Source organism: Macaca nemestrina, chromosome 3, assembly GCF_043159975.1.
Source record: "Macaca nemestrina isolate mMacNem1 chromosome 3, mMacNem.hap1, whole genome shotgun sequence".
Classification (NCBI taxonomy): Eukaryota; Metazoa; Chordata; class Mammalia; order Primates; family Cercopithecidae; genus Macaca; species Macaca nemestrina.
The window spans coordinates 68,119,316-68,142,316 of NC_092127.1; the positions used below are offsets into that span (position 1 = coordinate 68,119,316).

The 23,001-nt window shown below is 38.3% G+C and overlaps 1 long non-coding RNA gene across 10 annotated transcripts in view; it reads right to left on the minus strand.

Moving 5' to 3' along the window:
* LOC105486157 (uncharacterized) overlaps positions 1 to 23,001 on the minus strand; it is a 171,993-nt gene that overhangs the window by 63,326 nt on the left and 85,666 nt on the right. For all 10 annotated transcript variants that reach the window (XR_011621008.1, XR_011621010.1, XR_011621012.1 and 7 more), the window contains one exon: positions 20,243 to 20,325. This is a non-coding gene — a long non-coding RNA (uncharacterized lncRNA). The remainder of the gene's footprint in view (positions 1 to 20,242; positions 20,326 to 23,001) is intronic.

The following is a 23,001-nucleotide window of genomic DNA, read 5'->3' on the forward strand; positions in this document are numbered from 1 at the left end:
TTTGAATTTTAACCAAAGTAACCACACAGATCTTCTGAGAAAGGAAAATTCAAGACAGTTTGTGGAGGGGAAGAAAATAAAAAAATGGCAAAGGTTACCAAAATGTCAATCAGAAAGGCCCATTCCCTAAGCCAGGATGAATCTGGGCCACACAGAGCTAAACAAGCTCTTGCTATGGGGTTACCAGCCATGCCCTGAAGGATGTAAAACAAAATGGAAGGCTGCAACAAAGTTTGCCATGGACCATACAGAAAGATGCGCAAAATACACCAGATTGGCTATAGCTTAAGACTAACCTTGCAGCAGGACGAGCGGCAGACAAAACTCCTCAGACACCCAGTTAAAGAAGGAAGGGGTTTATTCGGTCGGGTGCATCGGCAAGACATCTGTCTCAAGAACCGAGCTCCCCGAGTGAGCAATTCCTGTCCCTTTTAAGGGCTCACAACTTTAAGGGGATGTCTATTGTAGTTATCTTCTTTCTATCCCACCATTGCATGTGTGTGTGTGTGGCGGTGGGGGTTAGACTACTTGTATTAAGATCAGGAGTCTTCCCATCAAATGGAGCCACATCCAGACTCAATATGTAAACTCTCATCTTTTTTGGGTATTTTTGAAATTTTATTTCTTTTTTAAAAAAATAATTGCAACTTTATTTCACATTTGGAGAGACATATGGAGATTTGTTACCTGAGTATATTGCATGATGTAAGGTTTAGAGTATGAATAATCCTGACACTTAGGTACTGAGCATAGTACCCAATAGTCGGTTTTTCAACACTTCCCCAATTCCCTCACACCCGCCTCTAGTAGTAGCCAGAGTCTATTGTTGCCATCTTTATGTCCACAAGTACCCACTCATAAGTGAGAACATGCAGTATTTGGTTTTCTGTTCCTGCAATAATTCACTTAGTATAATGGCCTCCAGCTGCATCCAGGTTGCTACAAAAGATATGATTTCATTTTTTATGGCTTTGTATTATTCCATGGTATATGTACCACATTTTATTTATTTAATCTACCATTGATGGACACCTAGGTTGATTCTATGTCTTTGCTACTGTGAATAGAGCTGTGATGAAACATACATGTGTATGTGTCTTTTTTTGGTAGAATGAGTTATTTTCTTTTGGATATACGCCCAGTAATGAGATTGTTGGGTTGAATGGTAGTTCTGTTTTAAGTTCTTTGAGAAATCTCTAAACTTCTCTGAACAGTGGCTCAACTAATTTACATTATCACCAAGAATGTATAAGCATTTTCTTTTCCCCATGACCTAGCCAACATTTTTTTTTTTACTTTTTAATATAGCCATTCTGACTGGTGTGAGATGGTATCTCATTGTGGTTTTAATGTGCATTTTCTTAATGATTAGTGATATTGACCTTTTAAAATATATTTGTTGGCTGCTTGTATGTCTTCTTTTGAGAAGGGTCTGTTCATATCCTTTGCCCATTTTTAATAGAGTTATTTGTTTATTGCTTGTTGAATTGCTTAAGATCCTTATAAATTCTGGATGTTAGACCTTTGTTGCATGCATAGTGTGATGGTTAATGCTGAGGGTCAACTTGATTGAATTGAAGGATGGAAAGTATTGATCCTCTGTGTGTCTGTGAGGGTGTTGCCAAATGAGACTAACATTTGAGTTGGTGGTCTGGGAAAGGCAGACCCACCCTTAAACTGCGTGAGCACAATCTAATCAGCTTGTAGTGTAGCTAGAATATAAGCAGGCAAAAAAATGTGAAAAGAGAGACTGGCCTAGCCTCCCAACCTACCTCTTTCTCCAATGCTGCATGCTTCTTGCCCTCGAACATTGGACTCCAAGTTCCTCAGTTTTGGAACTGGCTCTCCTTACTCCTCACCCTGCAGATGAGACCTTGCGATTGTGTGAGTTAATACTTAATACTTAATAAAATCCCATATATATATATAATGGGATATATATGGAATATATAAAAAATGGAATATATATATATATTCCATTAGTTTTGTCCCTGTAGAGAACTCTAATACAGATTTTGGTACCAGGAGTGGTTCTAGAGGAACAGAATATTAAGGATGAATTTCTTTTATTGGTTTTGGAGTTTCTGGAGTTGGCTGCTTAATATGATTAGACCCCAAAATGCTAAGGACTCTACTTCTAATAGTATGGAGAACACAGATAGTCCTTGGTGTGAACTGTTTGGAGAGTTATGTAAAATAAATGAATTTGACACTCCTGATTCATTGCTTGGGAGAGGCAAGGACTTTAGTGAGTCTATACATAATACCTTTGACCATATGTGGAGAACCAAGGAATATAATGAAGCTGGTTGGTTGCTCATAAGTTCGGTGGACAAAGTGATGAAAGAAAATGATGAACTCAGGGATTCTATCTCCCGGCTTCAGAAGCAGATACTGAGCTTCAAATCTGGTAAGATTGCCCTGAGTGAGAGTCTCATCTCCTGTCGAGAAAGAGCTGAAATTGTGGAAAAACAGACATAAGCTCTTATCATACAGGTGGCTGACCTTCAATGAAAGATACATGCATGGTTTTATATCAGGTGTCTACTGTTAAAGTGAGGGCACTAATTGGAAAAGAATGGGGCCCTGTGACTTGGAATGGGAATGAGTGGGAGGACCCTGATGAAGCTGGGGACACTGAGTTTGTAAACTCTGATGAATTTTTTTGCCAGAAGAAACAGCTTCCCTATCCCCAGCAGTGGCAACATCCCCTCCCTGTCCCATACTGCCATCGGCCCTTCCACCTTTGTCTGAGGAGATAAACCCTGTGTGATGGCCTCCCCTGAGGCAGTTGCCAGGATAATACTGATTCTCCTCAGGAGCCACCCCCAACATTCCTGTTTTCTTCTAGACCTATAAATAGATTAAAGTCCTGGCGGGCCCCTAGAGGTGAGGTTGAGAGTGTGACCTGAGGAGATGCACTACACTCAAAAAGAACTGCTTGACTTTTCTAATTTATATTAAAAGAAATCTGGAGAAGAGGCATGGGAATGGATATTAGGGTGTGGGATAATTGTGGAAAGAATATGGAGTTGGATCAAACTGAATTTATTGATTTGGGTCCACTAACTAGGGATTCTGCATTTAATGTTTCTGCTTGGGGAGTTAAAAAAGGTTCCAATAGTTTATTTGCTTGGCTAGCTGAAATATGGATTAAAAGATGGCCCACTGTGGGCGAGCTGGAAATGCCTGATCTCCCTGGATTTAGTGTAGAGGAAGGGATCCAGAGGCTTGGAGTGATTGGATGGTGGAGTGGATTAGTTACTTTAGACCTATTCATCCCACCTGGGAGGGTCCAGAAGATATACCCTTGACCAATGCCTTGCAAAACATATTTGTGAAGTCAGCACCAGCATCTTTCAAAAGCCCTGTAACTGATCTTTTCTGTACGTCAGATCTAACAGTTGGAACCACAGTCATTCAACTACAAAATTTAAATACAATGGGAATAATTGGATCCCAAAGTGGCAGGGGCCAAGTGATGGCATGCAACTGTCAAAGGAAGGTGAGAATAGCTGTCATAACGGATAGCAGAGGCAAAGTGGCAATCAGAATAGTGTGACTTGTGTAGAGCTTTGGCACTGGCTAATTCATCACGGTGTTCCTAGAAGTGAAATTGATAGGAAGCCTACTGCATTTCTACTTAATTTATATAAGCAAAAAACTTATAGATCAAATGGACAAAATAATAATTTGAATTATAAAAAGAGAGAATCATGGCCCCTCAATCAATTTCCAGACTTGAGACAGCTTACTGACACAGAACCCCTTGAATAAAGGGGAGGCTGGGTCCCCTTGAGGAAGGACCCCACTACATTACCCACAATTTGTGCATTGAATCTTTCTGCCATCTTTTCCCAAGGAGACCTCTGGCCTTTTCCCAGGGTAACTGTGGACTGGGGAAAGGAAAGAAAAATGATCAGACATTTTTGGGGACTGCCGGACACTGGCTCTGAACTGACATTGATTCCAGGGAACCAACACGTCATTGTGGTCCTCCAGTTAAAAAAGGGGTTTATGGACGTCAGGTAATTAATGGAGTTTTAGCTCAGGTCCAACTTACAGTGGGTCCAGTGGGTCCCCAGAGTCATCCTGTGATCATGCCAGAATGCATAATTGGCATAGACATACTTAGTAGCTGGCAAAACCCCACACTGGCTTCCTGACTTGTAGGGTGAGGGCTATTATGGTGGAAAAGGCCAAATGGAATCCATTAGAGCTGCCTCTACCTAGAAAAATAGTAAATCAATAACAATATTACGTCCCTGAAGGGACTGCAAAGATTAGTGCCTCCATCAAGAACTTGAAAGATGCAGGGGTGGTGATTTCCACCACATCCCCATTCAATTCTCCCATTTGGCCTGTGCAGAAAACAGATGGATCTTGGAGAATGACAGTGGATAACCAAGCTTAACCAAGAATGACAGTGGATAACCAAGCTCCAATTGCAGCTGCTGTACCAGCTGTGGTTTCATTGCTTGAGAAAATTAACACATCTCCTGGTACCTGGTACGCAGCCATTGACTTGGCAAATGCCCTTTTCTCCATTCCTGTCCATAAGGTCCACCAGAAGCAATTTGCCTTCAGCTGGCAAGGCCAGAAATATACATTTACTATCCTACCTCAGGGGTATATCAACTCTTAGGCTTTGTGTCATAATCTTATTTGGAGAGACCTAGATTGCCTTTTGCTTCTGCAATATATCACGCTGGTCCATTAAATTGATGACATTATGCTGATTGCATCCAGTGAACAAGAAGTAGTAAACACACTGGATTTATTGGTGAGATATTTGTATGCCAGAGGATGGGAAATAAGTCTGAGTAAAATTCAGGGACTTTTTACCTCTGTAAATTTTTTAGGGATCCAGTGGTGTGGGGTCTGTTGTGATATTCCTTCTAAGTTGAAGGATAAGTTGCTGCATTTGGCCCCTCCTACAACTAAGAAAGAGACACAATGCCTAGTGGGCCTATTTGGATTTTGGAAGCAACATATTTCTCATTTGGGTGTGTTACTCTGGCCCATTTATTGAATGCTCTGAAAGGTTGCCAGTTTTGAGTGAGATCCAGAACAGGAGGAGGCTGTGCAACAGGTCCAGGCTGCTGTGAAAGTTGCTCTGCCACTTGGGCCATACGACCCAGCAGATCCAATGGTGCTTGAGGTGTCAGTGGCAGATAGGGATACTGTTTGGAGCCTTTGACAGACCCCCATAGGTGAGTCAGAATGGAGGCCTCTATGATTTTTGAGCAAGGCCCTGCTACCTTCTGCAGATAACTACTCTCCTTTTGAGAGACAGCTCTTGGCCTGTTACTGGGCTTTGGTAGAAACTGAACATTTGACTATGGGTCATCAAGTTGCCATTCAACCTGAACTGTCTGTCATGACCTGGGTGCTTTTTGGCCCATCTAGCCATAAAGTGGGTTGTGCACAGCAGCATTCCATCATCAAATGGAAGTGATATATACATGATTGGGCTTGAGCAGGTCCTAAAGGCACAAGTAAGTTACATGAGGAAGTGGCTCAAATGCCCATGGTTTCCACTCCTGCCATTCTTCCTTCTCTCCCCCAGCCTGCACCAGTGGCCTTGTGGGGAGTTCCCTATGATTAGTTGACAGAGGAAGAGAAGACTAGGGCCTGGTTCATAGATGGTTCTGCATGATATGAAGGTACCACCCGAAAGTGGACAGCTGCAGAACTCCAGCCCTGTTCTAGGACATCCCTGAAGGACAGTGGTGAAAGGAAATCTTCCCAGTGGGCAGAACGTCAAGCAATGCACCTGGTTGTGCACTTTGCATGGAAAGAGAAAGGGCCATATGTGTGGTTATATACTGATTCATGGGTTGTAGCCAGTGGTTTGGCTGGATGGTCAGGGACTTGAAAGCAGCATGATTGGAAAATTGGTGACAAAGAAATTCGAGGAAGAGGTATGTAGATGGACCTCTCTGAATGGTTAAAAACTGTGAAGATATTTGTATCCCATGTGAATGCTAACCATCAGCTGACCTCAGCAGAGGACAATTTTAATAATCAAGTGTATAGGATGACCTGTTCTGTGGACACCACTCAGCCTCTTTCCCCAGCCAACCCTGTCATCGCCCAATGGGCCCACAAACAAGTGGCCATAGAGGCAGGGATGGATGCTATGCATGGACTCAGCAACATGGACTTCAACTCACCAAGGCTGACCTGGCTTTGGCCACTGCTGAGTGCCCAATTTGCCAGCAGCAGAGACCAACACTGAGCCCTCAATATGGCACCATTCTTCGGGGTGATCAGCCAACTACCTGGTGGCAGGTTGATTAGATTGGACCTCTTCCATCATGGAAAAAGCAGAGGTTTGTCCTCACTGGAATAGACACTTACTCCAGATATGGGTTTGCCTATCCTGCATGCAATGCTTCTGCCAAGACCATCATCAATGGATTCACAGAATGCCTTATTTACTGTAATGGTATTCCACACAGCATTACCTCTAACTAAGGCACTCACTTTATGGCTAAAGAAGTGTGGCAGTGGGCTCATGGTCATGGAATTCACTGGTCTTACCATGTTCCCCATTACCCTAAAGTAGCTGGATTGGTAGAATGGTGGAATGACATTTTGAAGTCACAATTACAATTACAACTAGGTGACAATACTTTGCAGGGCTGGGGCAAAGTTCTCCAGAAAGTCGTGTATGCTCTGAATCAGCATGCAATATATGATATTGTTTCTCCCATAGCCAGGATTCACGGGTCTAGGAATCAAGGGGTGGAAGTGGAAGTGGCGCCACTCACCATCACCTCTAGTGATTCACTAGCAAAATTTTTGCTTTTTGTTCCCAAGACATTACATTCTGCTGGCCTAGAAGTCTTAATTCCAGAGGGAGGAATGCTGCTACCAGAAATCACAACAATTTTTCCATTAAACTGGAAGTTAAGATTGCCACCTGGACACTTTGGGTTCCTCCTACCTTTAAGTCAACAGGCTAAGAAGGGAGTTACAGTGTTGGCTGGGGTGATTGACCCAGACTATCAAGATGAAATCAGTCTACTACTCCACAGTGGAGGTAAGAAGCAGTATTCATGGAATACAGGAGATCCATTAGGGCATCTCTTAGTATTACCATACCCTGTGATTAAGGTCAACAGGAAACTGCAACAGCACAATCCAGGCAGGAATACAAATGACCCAGACCCTACAGGAATGAAGGTTTGGGTCAGTCCACCTGGAAAAAAACCTGACCTGCTGAGGTGCTTGCTGAAGGCAAAGGGAATACAGAATGGGTAGTAAAAGAAGACAGTCATCAATACCAACTATGACCATGTGACCAGCTGCAGAAATGAGGACTGTAATTGTCATAAGTATTACCTCCTTCTTTTGTTAAAAACATGTTTGTGCATGTATACACTTGTAGTAAGAAAATATCTTCATTTTATTTCCTTTTTCCTTTATAATGTGACATGAGATTTATTGACTGAAATTTAAGTATTGTTAAATTTATGTAATAATTATTAGGTTGGGGATTGGTGCATTTCCAGTTGTACAAAGAATAGTTGTATTATGTTAGGCATAATTATGACCTTATTATCATCTTTATTTGAAAATTATGTATGATCTCAGAAGATGTGTGTGGGTTCAAGTTGACAACGGTGGACTTTTGGTGGTTAAAACTGAGTGTCAACTTGATTGGATTGAAGGATACAAAGTATTGAACCTGGGTGTGTCTGTGAGTGTGTTGCCAAATGAGATTAACCTTTGAGTCAGTGGGCTGGGAAAGGCAGACCCATCCTTAATCTGGGTGGGCACAATTCTAGTTAGCTGCCAGCATGGGTAGAACATAAGCAGGCAGAAAAATGTGAAGAGAGAGACTGGCCTAGCCTCCCAGCCTACATCTTTCTCCTGTGCTGGATGCTTCCTGCTCTTGAACATCACACTCCAAGTTCTTCAGTTCTGGAACTCGGACTGGCTCTCCTTGCTCCTCAGCCTGCAGATGGCCTATTGTGGGAACTTGTGATCATGTGAATTATTACTTAATAAACTCCTCTTTATTTATATATATCTTTTCCATTAGTTCTGCCCCTCTAGAGAGCCCTGACTAATACACATAGTTTGCAATATATTCTCCCATTCTGAAGGTTGTCTGTTTACTCTGTTGATGTTTCTTTTGCTGTGCAGGAGCTCTTTAGTTTAATCAGGTCCCACTTATCAATTTTGTTTTTGTTGCCATTGCTTTTAGGGACTTAGTCATAAACTCTTTGCCAAGGCTGATGTCTAGAATGGTTTTTCCTAGGTTTTGTTCTAGCATTTCTATAGTTTGAGGTCTTCAATCCATATTCAATTAATTTTTGTATATGGTGAAAAGTAGGAGTCCAGTTTTATTCTTCTGCATGTGACTACCTAGCTATCCCAGTATCATTTATTGAATAGGGAGCTTTTTTCCCCTTGCTTATTTTTGTCAACTTTGTTTGAAGATCAGATGGCTGTAGGTGTGTGGCTTTATTACTGGATTCTTTATTCTGTTCTATTTGTCTATGTGTCTGTTTTTGTATTAGTCCCATGGTATTTTGGTTACTGTAACATATTGTAGCTTGAAGTTGGGTAGTGTGATGCCTCTAGCTTTGTTTTTCTTGCATAGAATTGCTTTGGCTCTTTAGGTTCTTTTTTGATTCCATGTGAACTTTGGGATGCATTTTTTTTTAGTTTTGTGAAAAATGATGTTGGCAGTTTGACAGGAACAGTGTTGAATGTGTAGATGGTTTTGAGCAGTATAGCCATTTTAACAGTATTGATTCTTTCAATCAATGAGCATGGAGTATTTTTCCATTTGTTTGTATCATCTCTAATTTCTTTCAGCAGTGTTTTGTTGTTCTCCTTGTAGAGATTGTTTGCCTCTTCGGTTAAATGTATTTCAAGGTATATTCTTTTTTTTTTTTTGTGGCTACTGTAAATGGGATTGCATTCTTTATTTGAGTCTTAGCTTGAATATCATTGGTGTACGAAAATGTTACCGATTTTTGTACACTGATTTTGAATCCTAAAACTTTAGTGAAGTTATTTATCAGTTCTAGGAGCCTTTTGGAGGAGTCTTTAGGGTTTTCTAGGCATAGAATTATATTATCAGTGAAGAGAGATAATCTGACTTTTTTTCATATTTAGATGCATTTTATTTATTTCTCTTGTCCGAATTGCTCTGGCTAGGACTTTCAGTACTATGTTGACTAGGAGTGATAAGAGTGGGAATACTTTTCTTGTTTCTGTTCTTAAGAAAAATGCTTCCACCTTTAGCCCATTCAGCGTGATATTGGCTGTGGGATTGTCATAGATGGCTTTTATTCTTTTGAGCTATGTTCCTTCAATGCCTAGTTTGTTGAGGATTTTTATCATGAAGCGATGCTAGATTTTATATTTAAAAAAGCCTTTACTGCATCTATTGAGATGATCAGATGGCTTTTTAAAAATTCTATTTATGTGGTGAACTGCAATTATTAATTTGCATATGTTGGAACAGTCCTGTATCCCAGGAATAAAGCCTACTTGATTGTGGTGAATTAACCTTTTGATGTGCAGCTGCATTTGGTTTGCAAGTATTTTATTGGGGGTTTTTGCATCTACATTCATCAGGGATATTGGCTTGTATTTTTAGTTGTGTCTGTGCCAGATTTTGGTATCAGAGTGGTGCTAGTTCCATAAAATAAGTCAGGGAGAAGTCCTACCTCCTTGATTATTTTGAATCATTTCAGTAGAATTGGTACCAGCCCTTCTTTCCACATCTGGTAGAATTTGGATGTGAAGTTATGTGGTTCAGGGCTTTTTTGGTTGGTAGGTTTTGTCATTACTGAATTAACTTCAGAAATCAATATGGGCCTGTTCAGGGTATCAGTTTCTTCCTTACCCATCCTGAGAGGTTGTATGTTTCTAGGAATTTATTCATTTCCTCTAGATTTTCTAGTTTGTGTGCATAGAAATGTTCCTAATAGCCTCTGAGAATCTTCTGTATTTCTGGGGGATTAGTTGTAATGCCACCATTGTCATTTATTAAGTATCTGCTATGTGCCAGACCCCATGCTCAGCATTGGGATTCCCCTGCCCTGTGGAGCTAACCTACACTCACATCAATACACAGTCACAGTGGTGGTGAGGTCTGAGAGGAAAGCCACGGGCCAAGTAATGGCATAAGATTCGAAAGGCCCTGGTCTGGCAGGAGTAAAGGATGATGGGAGGAGTGAGGAGGGCTGGGAAAGGAGAAGCTTAGAGGCACCGGCAGGGGACAGACTGGGTGCGCCTTGAACACCAGGGTAAGACATTGGACTTTATCCTGAGGGTCACTGGAAACCCAGAAGAGTTTTAGGCAGAGCAGTGACTTGTATTTTAGAAAGGACAGCTTGGTTGCTAAGAGCAGGTGGCAACTTCCAGGTGAGAGGTTATGTAGCCACCATCTGAGACCCAGATAGATAGAAAGCAAGAAATGGAGGGAGAAAAGCAGAATCAGGGACTGGTCATGGTAGCTGATCAAAGCTCACACCAGAGCACTGATGAGATTCATGGGCTGCTTACCCAGGAGAAGAGACATGACTGGCCAGATAAGAGAAGTGGCCAGCTGTGGACAGCTGAGCTTGGGGATGACATCAAAGTGGGTCTCTAGGTGGAGACAGACTGATTGTATGTTCTGGTTCTTAGGAGAGGGGATAGAGCAGTGGAAATGGCCTGGGCTCCCTCATGGTACCCAGCCATGAATGTGGAGCATCAGAAGAGAGACAAGAGAGGGGCCTAGAAAGGAGGCTGCAAAAGGGTGGCCTGAGCAGTGGAGGACACCAGGAGTGTGTCACCTGGAAGGAGCAGAGGAGGGTAAATTTCAGGCCAAAGGGCATGGCCAGCTGGTCTAATACAGCCAAAGTCAAGGATGATAAAGACAGCAGCAATGTGGAGGCCATCAGTGCCCTTAACCAGAGGAGTTTTATAGACACAGGAAGCAGAGGCCCAGGTGAGTGGGAAAGGAGGAAATACAGACAGCCAGATTCAATGCCCCGCTCCCGGAAGCTCTGCTGGGACCATGAGGGGAGAGAGGAGACAGTAGGCAGGTTCATACGATGACTTTCTATTTAGATGCTGAGCAGAAAGTACAATTTGTGAAGGGCTGGTGTTCCCATCACAGTAATGCAGAACTGGCTGACTGTAAAATGACTTTACCACTCACAGACCATGTTTTCGTCTTTGGTGTCAAGTGGTGATCCTTTTAACAACCCTGTGAGGTAGATGCTGCTGTTTCCGCTTTACAGATGAGAAACTGGAACCCGTGAAGTCAGTGGCTCCTGGTTTGCAACTCGTACAAAGCGGGAGCAGGATCTGAATTGGGGCATTACTATTTGAGATGCAATCTGAGTGGGGACACAGAGCCAAACCATATCATTACTCTTCAAATATTTATAAAGCAATTTTTTCCCAATGCTCAGTAAAACATGATTATTGGTTGAAGCGTTGATTTTATCTTTTATAGAAAATCAGAAAATTCAAATTCAAAAAGGCAGAAAAAAAGTGTAAGAAATTAGGAGTTACAGAAAATAAGATAAATTTTCCAAGACTTAATGTGTATATAATGCCTCCTAATTTGCCTGTAAATCTGTGAAATGTGTGAAATTAATGTAAAACTTTTCTAAACATTATCCTAGTTTCTTCAGTGTAGATACACAAACGCTTGGATCAACAATGATTCTGCTAAATATAATTTCATAGTCCTTGGGTAAAATATTTTAGAATTCATGAATGTAGATGTGAAAAGATAGAAAAAATATTTCTTTTAATTTTCAAAAAGGGCATAGTAATAGAATATTGCTATAGATCAACAAGCTTAATATTTTTTATGTTATATTCCAGGACTGATTATTAAACAAATATTTGGGGCTTCTAGATACAAATAAGTAAAACATTTTACTTATTATGATATATGTATTAACAAAATGTCATGACAATTAAACCTCTAATAATCTTTCTTAAAGTTACTAGATTGATAAATAAGGGCAAAACTATAGCCAAATATGAAGATAAGGATTAGAAATAGCCTTTAGCAAATAGTGAGAAAACTACAAAGATTACTTTAGTTTATGATATAATTGCCTTGGGGATACAAATGCTACCACAAATATGCATAATACAATGCCTAGGAATTTACAGACTCCTGAAAGAGAATTGTAACTCTACTACATATTGAATACTGTGGATGAATAGGTTGAAATAGTATTTAATGTAGCACTATTAAAAGTAAATATTAAAAAATGCAGATACCATTTTTTTTTACTCACAAAATTAAAAGTTTAAGATAATGAATTACTTTAAAATCGTATGGTGTAACTTAACATCTGAAGGTGTAACATGAAAAGTTTAACACACTCTCCACCACTACCTCTGTTCCTCATCTTCCATTTACAGTCACGTGCTGTATAATGACATTTCAGTCAGTGACAGAAAACGTAAGTGACAGTGGTCTCATAAGATTATAATGGAGCTGAAAAATTCCTATCGTCTAGTGACATTGCAGCCATCATGATGGCCTAGTATGATTACTTTGTTTTAAAAATAAATTTAGTATACCATAAATGTACAGTGCTTATAAATTCTATAGTAATATAATGTCCTAGGCCTTGATTCACTCAACCCTTACTCATTGACATCCAGAACAACTTCTAGTTCTGCAAACTTCATTCATGTTAGGTTCCCTATAGAGGTGTATCATTTTTTAATTTTTTAAACTGTATTTTTACTGTGTCTTTTCTAAGTTTAGATAAAAATACCATTGTGTTATAATTTCCTATAGTATTGAGTACAGGAACATACAGGTTTGTAGACTAGGAGCAATACGCTATATACCATGTAGCCTAGGTGTGTAGTAAGCTATATCATCTAGGTTTGTGCATGTACACTCTATGGTGTTTGCCCAAAACCAAAATTGCCTAAGGACACCTTTCTTCAGAATGTGTTCCCATTGTTAAGTGACACAGGATTGTATACTTCAGGTTAGTTCTTGCACCCTCCCTTCCATAGAAACTTTCCTCATGTCATCATGACCTCCTTATTACTAAATATGGCGAATACTTTAGATTATTATCTTAATTTATTTATTGACAGCATTTTATATTTCTGACAATTTAATTCTTTCTTTTCTTACCTATTAATGTTTTTCTCCTTCTTTTACAAAATTATGATCGTATCCTTTTATAAAAATGATTTACGAATGAGAAATATTAGATTATAAACAAGCAATATAGAGAAGTGGGGAGATGAGGGCAAAATAATAATTTCTAAATCTGACCAACTTAATATATCTTTTAGCAAGATTCAGTGACTGTCATGTTAGACATCTGTGAGGGGACTTACATGAATACACGTGCACGCACACACACACGCACACACACATGCACGCACACACACACACATGCACACACACATACACATGCACACACAGGCGCGCACACACACACACACACATGCACACACACATACACATGCACACACAGGCACACACACACACACGCACACACACATACACATGCACACACACAGAGACTAGTTCATTTAAAAACATTTATAATTTATATTATTTTATTTTTACTAAAAAGTATTAAACTTTGTTACTTGCATAGAAAGAAATAAAACTCAAGGAACTGATAAACTTTATTTTTTTGCAAATTAAAATTTTTAAACTGACATAACATTTTTTACTTATTGTAGAATGGTTAAATCTTGCTAATTAACAAATGCATTACCTCATATATTTATCATTTTTGTGGCAAGAACACTTAATATCCACTTTTTAGCATTTTTTAAGAATACAGTCAGTCATTATGTAAAACAATATGGCAGTTCCTCAAAAAAAATAAAAATTGAAAAATTAAAAGTTAAAAATTAAAAGATATTCACTGTGTTTAGTAATAAGGAGGTCATGATGACATGAGAAAAGTTTCTATGGAAGGGAGGGTGCAAGAACCTGAAGTGGACAGAGGAATACAATCCTGTGTCACTTAACAATGGGAATGATATGATACAGCAATCCCACTAGTGGGTATATATCCAAATGAAATGAAATCAACATGTCAAAGAGACCTGCGCTTTCACGTTTATTGCAGCAGTATTCACAAAAGCCAAGATATGAAATCAACTTAAGAGTCCATCGATGGGTGAATGAATATAGAAAATGTGACACACACACATACACACATGAACACTATTCAGCCACACACACACAAATACTATTCAGTCACACACACGAATACTATTCAGCCACACATACATACATACATTAGAATACTATTCAGACACACACACATGAATACTACTCAGCCACACACACACACACTAGACTAGTATTCAACCACACATGCACACACACATACACACACAATACAAGACTATTCAGCCACAGAAAAGAAGATCCTGAAATTTATCCCAACATGGATGAAACTGGAAGACATTATGTTAAGGAAAATAAACCAGGCACAGAAAGACAAATAACTTCATTATCTCACCCATATATGGAATGTAAAAAAGTTGATCTCATAGAATTATAGAGTAGAATGATGGTTACCAGAGGCTGGGGTGGATGGGGGAAAGAAGAGTTAGGGAGATGTTGGTCAAAGGATATATAAGTTAGATAGGACAAATAAGTTCAAGTGATCTGTTGTTATAACATAATGACTATGGTTAATGAAAAACTTTAGATAGCTTCTGACCATAAATGATCATAGTTTCTGTGATATCCTTCTTATTAAGGAAAAATGATTAATAGGTAACTTTGATGCTTGAATAATTATTTTTTAACTATACTACTCAACTTTGAGTTGTGGTGGTTGATACTACTATAAAGTCGAAGAAATTGCTACATTTATACTTCCAATTCCCATCTCATCCATCTCATTTTTACTACATTACAAACTGTCATTTATTAACTGTCAGTTTAAAAGTTTGTAACATTTACATTCCGGGTTATCTCCATAATTCTCCCATTTATGTAATGTAGTCATATATTTGAGTGAGTCAAACACTCAACATCAGTCCTTTGCTGTGATTCCTCTGATCTTTTTATTTGTATCTCTTGGTTGGCTGAATTTTGTCTACAAATTCTTTATTGCTTCAGAATGTCAATTGCATTTGTACTTGAAGGATGACTTAACTGGATTAAATTACAGGGGTCACTTTCTATTCCTTAAAACCCTGTAACTATTGCTTTGCTCTCCTTTGCAGTAGTGATAACAGAGGCAAATCTAACTCTCAATTCTTTCTTGACTTCCCTTTTTGTCTAGATGACCATATAAATTTTTCTTTACTCTTGAAATTTAATTATGTCACCAGGAATGTCTCAACAGTAATTACATTACTTTTTAAAATTATTTATACCTCATCTTTGAATACTTTTCTATGGCTCATTTCTTGAGGATTGCCACACTTGTGAGAACTTCAAGGAACCCTGTAAGGGTTTTAAAGCAGGTAATATTTAAATTTAGAAACACTACTTTGTATTCATATGGAGAAGATTTTGGGAAGAACAATACTAGCAGTGGAGAACACTAAAAGATACGTTTCTGAAGTAAAACTTTGATACATTTCTTTTCTATTATTTGTGACCTAGCTGGCTAGATGGAGAATGGTGAAGTAAAAGAGACAGAGAGGAGGTAGTAATAAATCAGTATCACAGAAATCCTGAGAACTAAGTGCTTTGCCAGGAACTTCAGAGAAGTAGAAAGTGCAAACTATGGGAACACGTGACTCTAGAGAAAGGAAATAACCAATTTGGTGAGGGGGAGTTTGGGACAATAGATTTGAGTTGTTGCTGCCAACTACGCACCACTATTGGTGCCCCTACAAAGTCATTAGCACATAGACAGCTACCCTCAAATATCAGTGATACAAAGAAGGGTGACCTAAACATGGACACTAAAAAATATTTTGGTGCAGAGAACATAATCAAAATGAAGATGAAGAATATATGCACATATATATTACACAAGTAATGAGTTAAAGAAGCATAAGAAGTGTTCAAATAAAAGAGTTATAAAATGGAGATTATACAACAATAAAAGGAAATGAAAGATGACTTACTTGAAACCAAGAAAAACAGAAAAAATTATAAAAATAAATGTCCTATGAAAGACAACATAGAAATCAAATTTCAATATTGTGAAAATGACCATACTGCCCAAAGCAATCTACAGATTGAGATTCCCATAAAAATACCATCATTATTCCTCACAAAACTAGACAAAACAATCCTACAATTCATATGAAACCAAAAAAGAGCCCACATAGCCAAATTAAGGCTATGCAAAAAGAACAAATTTGGAGGCATCACATTACCCAACTTCAAATTATACTACAATATACAATAGTAACCAAAACAGCATGGTTCTGGCATAAAAATAGGCATGTAGACCAATGGAACAGAATAGAGAAGCCAGAAATAAAGCTAAATGCTTACAGCCAACTGATCTTTTACGAAGCAAACAGATAGAGAACCCAGAAATAAAGTCAAATGCTTACAGCCAACTAATCTTTTACAAAGCAAACAAAAACCTACAGTGGGGAAAGGACACCCTATTCAACAAACGGTACTGGGATATGTAGAAGACTGAAACCGGATCTTCATCTCTCACTTTATACAAAATCAACTCAAGACCTGAAATCATAAAAATTCTAGAATATAACATTGGTAAAACCTTTCTAGACACTGGCTTAGGCAAAGACTTCATGACCAAGAACCCAAAAGCAAACATGACAAAAACAGAGATAAATAGACGGGACGTAATTAAACTAAAAAGCTTCTGCACAGCAAAATAAATAATCAGCAGAGTAAACAGACAACCCACAGAGTGGAAGAAAATCTTCGCAATATATACATCTGACCAAATACTAATATCCAGAGTCTACAATGTACTTAAATCAGGAAGAAGGAGAAGAAGAAGAAGAAGAAGAAGAAGAAGAAGAAGAAAAAAGAAGAAGAAGAAGAAGAAGAAGAAGAAGAAGAAGAAGAAGAAGAAGGAGGAGGAGGAGGAGGAGGAGGAGGAGGAGGAGGAGGAGGAGGAGGAGGAGGAGGAGGAGGAGGAGGAGGAGGAGGGGGGGAGGGGGGAGGGGGAGGGGGAGGGGGAAGGGGAAGGGGAAGGGGAAGGGGAAGGGGAAGGGGAAGAGGAAGAAATCCCATCAAAAAGTGGGCTAAGGAGATGAATAGACAATTCTTAAAAAAAGATACACAAATGGCCAACAAATATATGAAAAAGTGCTCAACATTAATAATAATCAGGGAAACTCGAATTAAAACCACAGTGAGATACCACCTTACTCCTGCAAGAATGACCATAATTAAAAAGTCAAAAAATAATAGATGTTGGCATGGATGTGGTGAAAGGGAATACATTCACACTGCTGGTGGAAATGGAAATTAGCACAACCACTGTGGGAAACAGTATGGAGATTACTAAAAGAATTAAAGTGGAACTACCATTTGATTCAGCAATCCCACTACTGTGTATCTACCCAAAGGAAAATAAGTCATTATATAAAAAAGACACATGGGCATGCATGTTTATAGCAGCACAATTCACAGTTGCAAAAATATGGAACCAACCTAAGTGCCCATCAACCAATGAGTGCATAAAGAAAATGAATATATACACCATGAAATACTACTCAGCCATAATAAGTAATGAAATAATGTCTTTTGGCAGCAACTTGGTTGGAGCAGGAGGCCATTATTCAAAGTGAAATAACTCAGGAATGGAAAACCAAGTATCATATGTTCTCACTTTCCTTATAATAGGTCGGAGCTAAGCTATGAAGAACCAAAGGCACAAGAATGATTTAGTGAACTTTGGGGACCCAGGGGGGAGTGTTGGGAGGGGTTGAGGGATAAAAGACTATACATTGAGTACAGAGCGTACTGCTCAGGTGACAGGTGCATTGAAATCTTAGAAATCACTGCTAAAGAACATATTCATGTAACCAAAAACCACATGTACCCCCAAAGTTATTGAAATAAAAATGTAAAAAGAAGCTATTCTCAGATGAAAAACATGTTGGATAAAACAGTGGATAATGATAATCGGGAGTTGGCTTATCATTCATCTGCCTCCATATTACATATGTGAATATGTATAAACATATATGCATGCATATGTAGCAAAGGAACTCCAATATTATATATGTATGTGTGTCTAAATATACATTCATGTGTATACATAAAAGTGGTGTTAATGTCTATAATTTCTATGTATAATACAAAAAACTCCATGAGTCCATATAGAACAGAAAGAAGGAATAAAGAGGGAAAGGGGAAGAAGGAGGGAGGGAGGGAAGAAAGGAAGGAAAGGAGAGAGGGAGGGAGAGAAGAAAGGGAGGGAGAAAAGGAAGGAAGGAAGGAAGGAAGGAAGGAAGAGAGGGAAGGAGGGGGGAAGGAGGGAGGGAGGGAGAAAAGGAAGAAAGGAAGAAAGGAAGGAAGGAAGGGAAAAAAGGAGGGAGGGAGGGAGGGAGGGAGAAAAGGAAGGAAGGAAGGAAAGGAGAAAAGGAAGGAAGGGAGGGAGCAAGGAAGGAAGAAAGGGAGGAAGGAAGGGAGGGAAGGATGGAGGCAGAAGAATGAAGGAAGGAAGGAAGAGAGGTAAGGAAGGAGGGAAGGAAGGAGGGAAGGAGGGAGAGAAGGAGGGAGGGAGAAGAGGAAGGAAGGAAGGAAGGAAGAAGAAGGGAAGGGGACGGGAGGGGAAGGGAGGAAGGAAAGAAGAGTAATAATTTTTCCTAACAGAAGAATTCCAATTCTAGATGGAGAAGGAATGCGGAAAATAGAACATCACCATTAGAGCACAACAGTTGTAACTGCTTCAGGCAAGACCCACCGATAAATGCTAAAATTAGTGAGTAAGACTTTAAAGAGCAACAGAAAATATCTTCCATCAAATATTTATTAATAATTGTGATAGTTTTAACATGTCTATAAATTCTTAAACACTCCTCCCTCTAGGAAGTGAAGCTTAATACCCATGGGTTGGATTTAATTACTCCAACGGCTAGACTTAGTAACTCACTTCCAAAGGGCACAGTATGGAAAGGGGAAATGGTAACTTTACAGTGCACAGGTCTGGCAGGCATTACCTTACCCAAGTGATCAAGGCCAACATCACCAGCAATAACACATATTGATATTCAGTACCCCAAATCCATAATCTCAGACTAATTATGAGAAAACATCAAACAAAACCAAACTAAAGGACATTCTACGAAACATCTAACCACTATTCTCCTAAAGTGTCAAGGTAATGAATAACAAACAAAAAATGATGAACTGCCATAGATTGAAGGAGACCAAGGAGGTATGACACCTAAACGCAGTGCAGTATCCTGACTTGAATCCTGGAACAGAAGACATTAGTGGAAATATCAGGATAATCTCAATAGTCTGTAATTCAGTCAATAGTATTTGTTGAGTCAATCTTAATTTCTTAATTTTGGTTACTGTACAAGGTTATGTGAGATATTAACATCATGGCAAGTCAGATAAAAAGTATACAGGGACTGCCTGTACTATCTTTGCAAGTTTTCTGTAAGTCTAAAATTATCAAAATAATTTTTTTTCAAATGTTTAGCTTTGCTGAACACAAGGGTTATACTCAACAACTTGAAGTGCAAGGATGTCAAAGCCTGGTGACTGAAGTTGAAAATAAAAACAATTTAGCCGTAACCACTTACTACTTATTACTACCCACCAGGGTAATTTGAGCGTCCAAGTTTCCCAAACTAAAATCTACTGGGAAATTGGCTAGGGGAGCTTTCAATCCACCCAGCTGCAGGCCCTGGAGTGGATTAGGAAGATCCAGACTCCTGTTCAACCCCTTTCTCCTGCTATCCCTGCATCGGGGATGTAGTTTAGCTCCAGTGGGTGATTTGGACGTTTGGGATGACTGAGCTGAAACAAAGGAGATGGAAGTTGGTGATAATTGGTACTTTGTAGAAAGGTGAGAAAAACATTTTAAAAAGTCAGATTTATGAAAGATAGGCTTGAGGAAATTATGCCAAGTGAAATGGAAAAATGATAAAATTATTATGAAGAAAGTTTTAGATATGGAAGACAGACTCGTTTTCATTCTAAATAATCTGAAGCAGTTACAGGTAAACTTTTATAAAGAGGCAAAGAGTAAGTATTTTAAGCCTGGTGGGACAAAGGTCTCTGTTGCAACTACTCAACCTTGTCATTGTAGAGTGAAAGCATTCATAAATATTATGTAAACAGACTGACCTGGTTGTGTTTCCTTAAAACGTTAACAAAAACAGGTGTTTGGATGAATTTGTTTCATTGGTCATTTTTTGCTGATCTCTGATCTAAAACATTAAAACAGAAAAAGTAATTGTATTCAATGGGTACAAAATGTGAAAAATCTAAAGACCATGAAAAAAATTGAGTAATTTTAATTATTTTTGATATTCCAAGAGTTATCTTCTAAAATATTAAAAATTATATATAAAAACGAAAAGATAAAAATGCAGACATTAATATCAATAAATTAAAATTATAAAAACAAAGCTGAAATTTTAATTTACTTTAGAAAATTTAACTAAGTCTTAACTTTTTAATAAAAATAAAATGATACAACTCTACCATCCAATGTCTATTTAGATGTAAAAATCTGATATCACACTTAGCACCATGTTAAGCCTAGATCTACACATATACAAACTCAATAGTAAAATTATTTAATATTGCAAAATGTTCCTCAGTCAATATGTGCACACAATATGAATATTGTGCTAATTTAGTTTGTACCTCCAAAATTAGGAATTGGGTCATGAAGAGAAGCAAGAAAATGGCCACTTGGCACTTCTCCCACACTTCCTTACAAAAGAATTTATTATATTTAAGCTCTTAGAAAGGAAGTTTGACAAAGTAATTGCTGTCTTTTCTCTTACTTCAAAACTTATGCTTCTCAAATCCTTCCTGTATGCTTAGACAGAAAAGTCGGTCTCTTAGTATGGCTGCAATACAACCCATAAACCTTCCCAGTGTTTGGACATAGCTATTTTTTGTTTCAAGTGTGGAAATCAAGAGAAGTTAAGAAGCATTTCCCTGGGATATAATCTGGGCTAATCAAAAAAGTCTGTATTACGTTACATTGTGCCTACTCTGAGTGACAGAGGAACCTATGTGTTCTTTAGTGAATTGGTTTGTGTGTGTCATTAATACCTAGAGCCATTTAAGGCACAGGGCCTAGAGCAATAGTCCCTTTTGTTTGAGCTTAAGAGTAGAATTGGCTTCCAAGAAAGATTTGCTCTCCATATAATCTTATCACTCCTTTACTTCCCTTATCACAACACTTCCCCCCAATCCTTGTTTAATTGTTTATTTGTGTCTATATTCCTCTCAACAAAATTTCCCAAAGTCCATTTTTCTGATTCATTGCTGGAACCTTGGTGACTAGTAAATTACCTGGAATGTAAGAGGAGCTCAATTCATATATTTAAACATGTGAATAAAAAGATCTCAAGATTCCACTTTATTCAGCATCTTTGTGCCATTTAAAATGAATGTCATAATGAAGCAGTAGCTCTAGAGTTACTAATTACAATTGGAAGTTTAGAAGTTACTATTGACAAAACTCATGTGTGCCAGAAAATAAACCTTGTGTATTTATTAGAATGACACACCACATCTGAGAGTTAGCCTGACTGTGTGACAAAAAGAGGAGGTGGATGATAATGGAATGTGAGCAGTTACTGAAGTTGGCTGACAACATTTCAAATACCTGAGGCATCTTTCAGATGGAAAATTTGATTCACAGCAAAATGAGGCTCTGCATGACAAATTGCAAAGCTTCAATCAAAGCAACTGTAAGTGGTCCAAGGTGTGGGTGGAAAGTTAGAAATCCAAGTTAACAATAATGGATAACATTTATTAAGTGCTTATATGTGCTGGGTACCACTTTATGCTCTTGGCATATAGACATTCAATGAGGAAACTACTACTGTTTTCCTCTTCATTTTATTTATAAGGACACTTAACAACAGAGATGCTATGTAATTTTCCTAAGCTTATGCTTATTAAGTGGTGAATGGAGAATATGAATGTACATAGTCTGGTTCAGGAATCTCTGCAGTTAATTGCTAAAATTACTATAATCCTGGCAGGAAAACTTACAAAACAAACATGCGTGAAAGGAAAACACTAAGCCATCTAGACAGTAAGTCCATGGAAGGAAGAAAATGTAATGCTGTCGTCATCCTCATATTGACCTAAGAGAATTGATCATCTCTAGTCTATGGTAACAGCAGTATGTACTGATATGGTCTAATAATTATTGTGTTATAAAATGAAATGTGAGAGCTTTAATATTTAAATTGATACACTGTGTTTACTGCCGAATGACGTTAAGACTTCTTTTCTATGGATTCATGATAAAAGAATGAATTTGTTTTTGTTATTATAAATAACTTTTGTTTTACTAATACACACTAAATATATGCTTAATGGAAAAAAATTGGAAAATACGGAAAACTACAAAGAAGAAAATAAAAGTAACCTGTACTGACAGATTTGACACAAACTCTATCGAAATTCCACTGGCATTTTTAATGGAAACATAAAAAAAAATTCCCAAATTCATATGGAACCACAAAAGATCCCAAATAGCCAAAGCAATCTTGAGAAAGAAGAACAAAGATGGAAGCACCACAATTCCTATTTAAAATTACATTACAAAGCTATAATAATAAAATCAAAAGTGGCATAAAAACAGACACACAGACGAGTGAAACAGAACAGACAGCACAGAAATAAACCCAAGCATATAAGGTTAACTGATTTTCAACAAGAGTGCCAAGAATACACAAAGGGGAAAGGATAGTTTCTTTGATAAACGGTGTTGGGAAAATTGTATATCCACATGCAAAAGAATGAAATTGGATTCTTATCTTAAACCATATAAGAAAATCAACTCAAAATGAATTAAAAACTTAAATGTAAGACCCAAAACGATAAAACTTCTAAATAAAAACATAAGACAA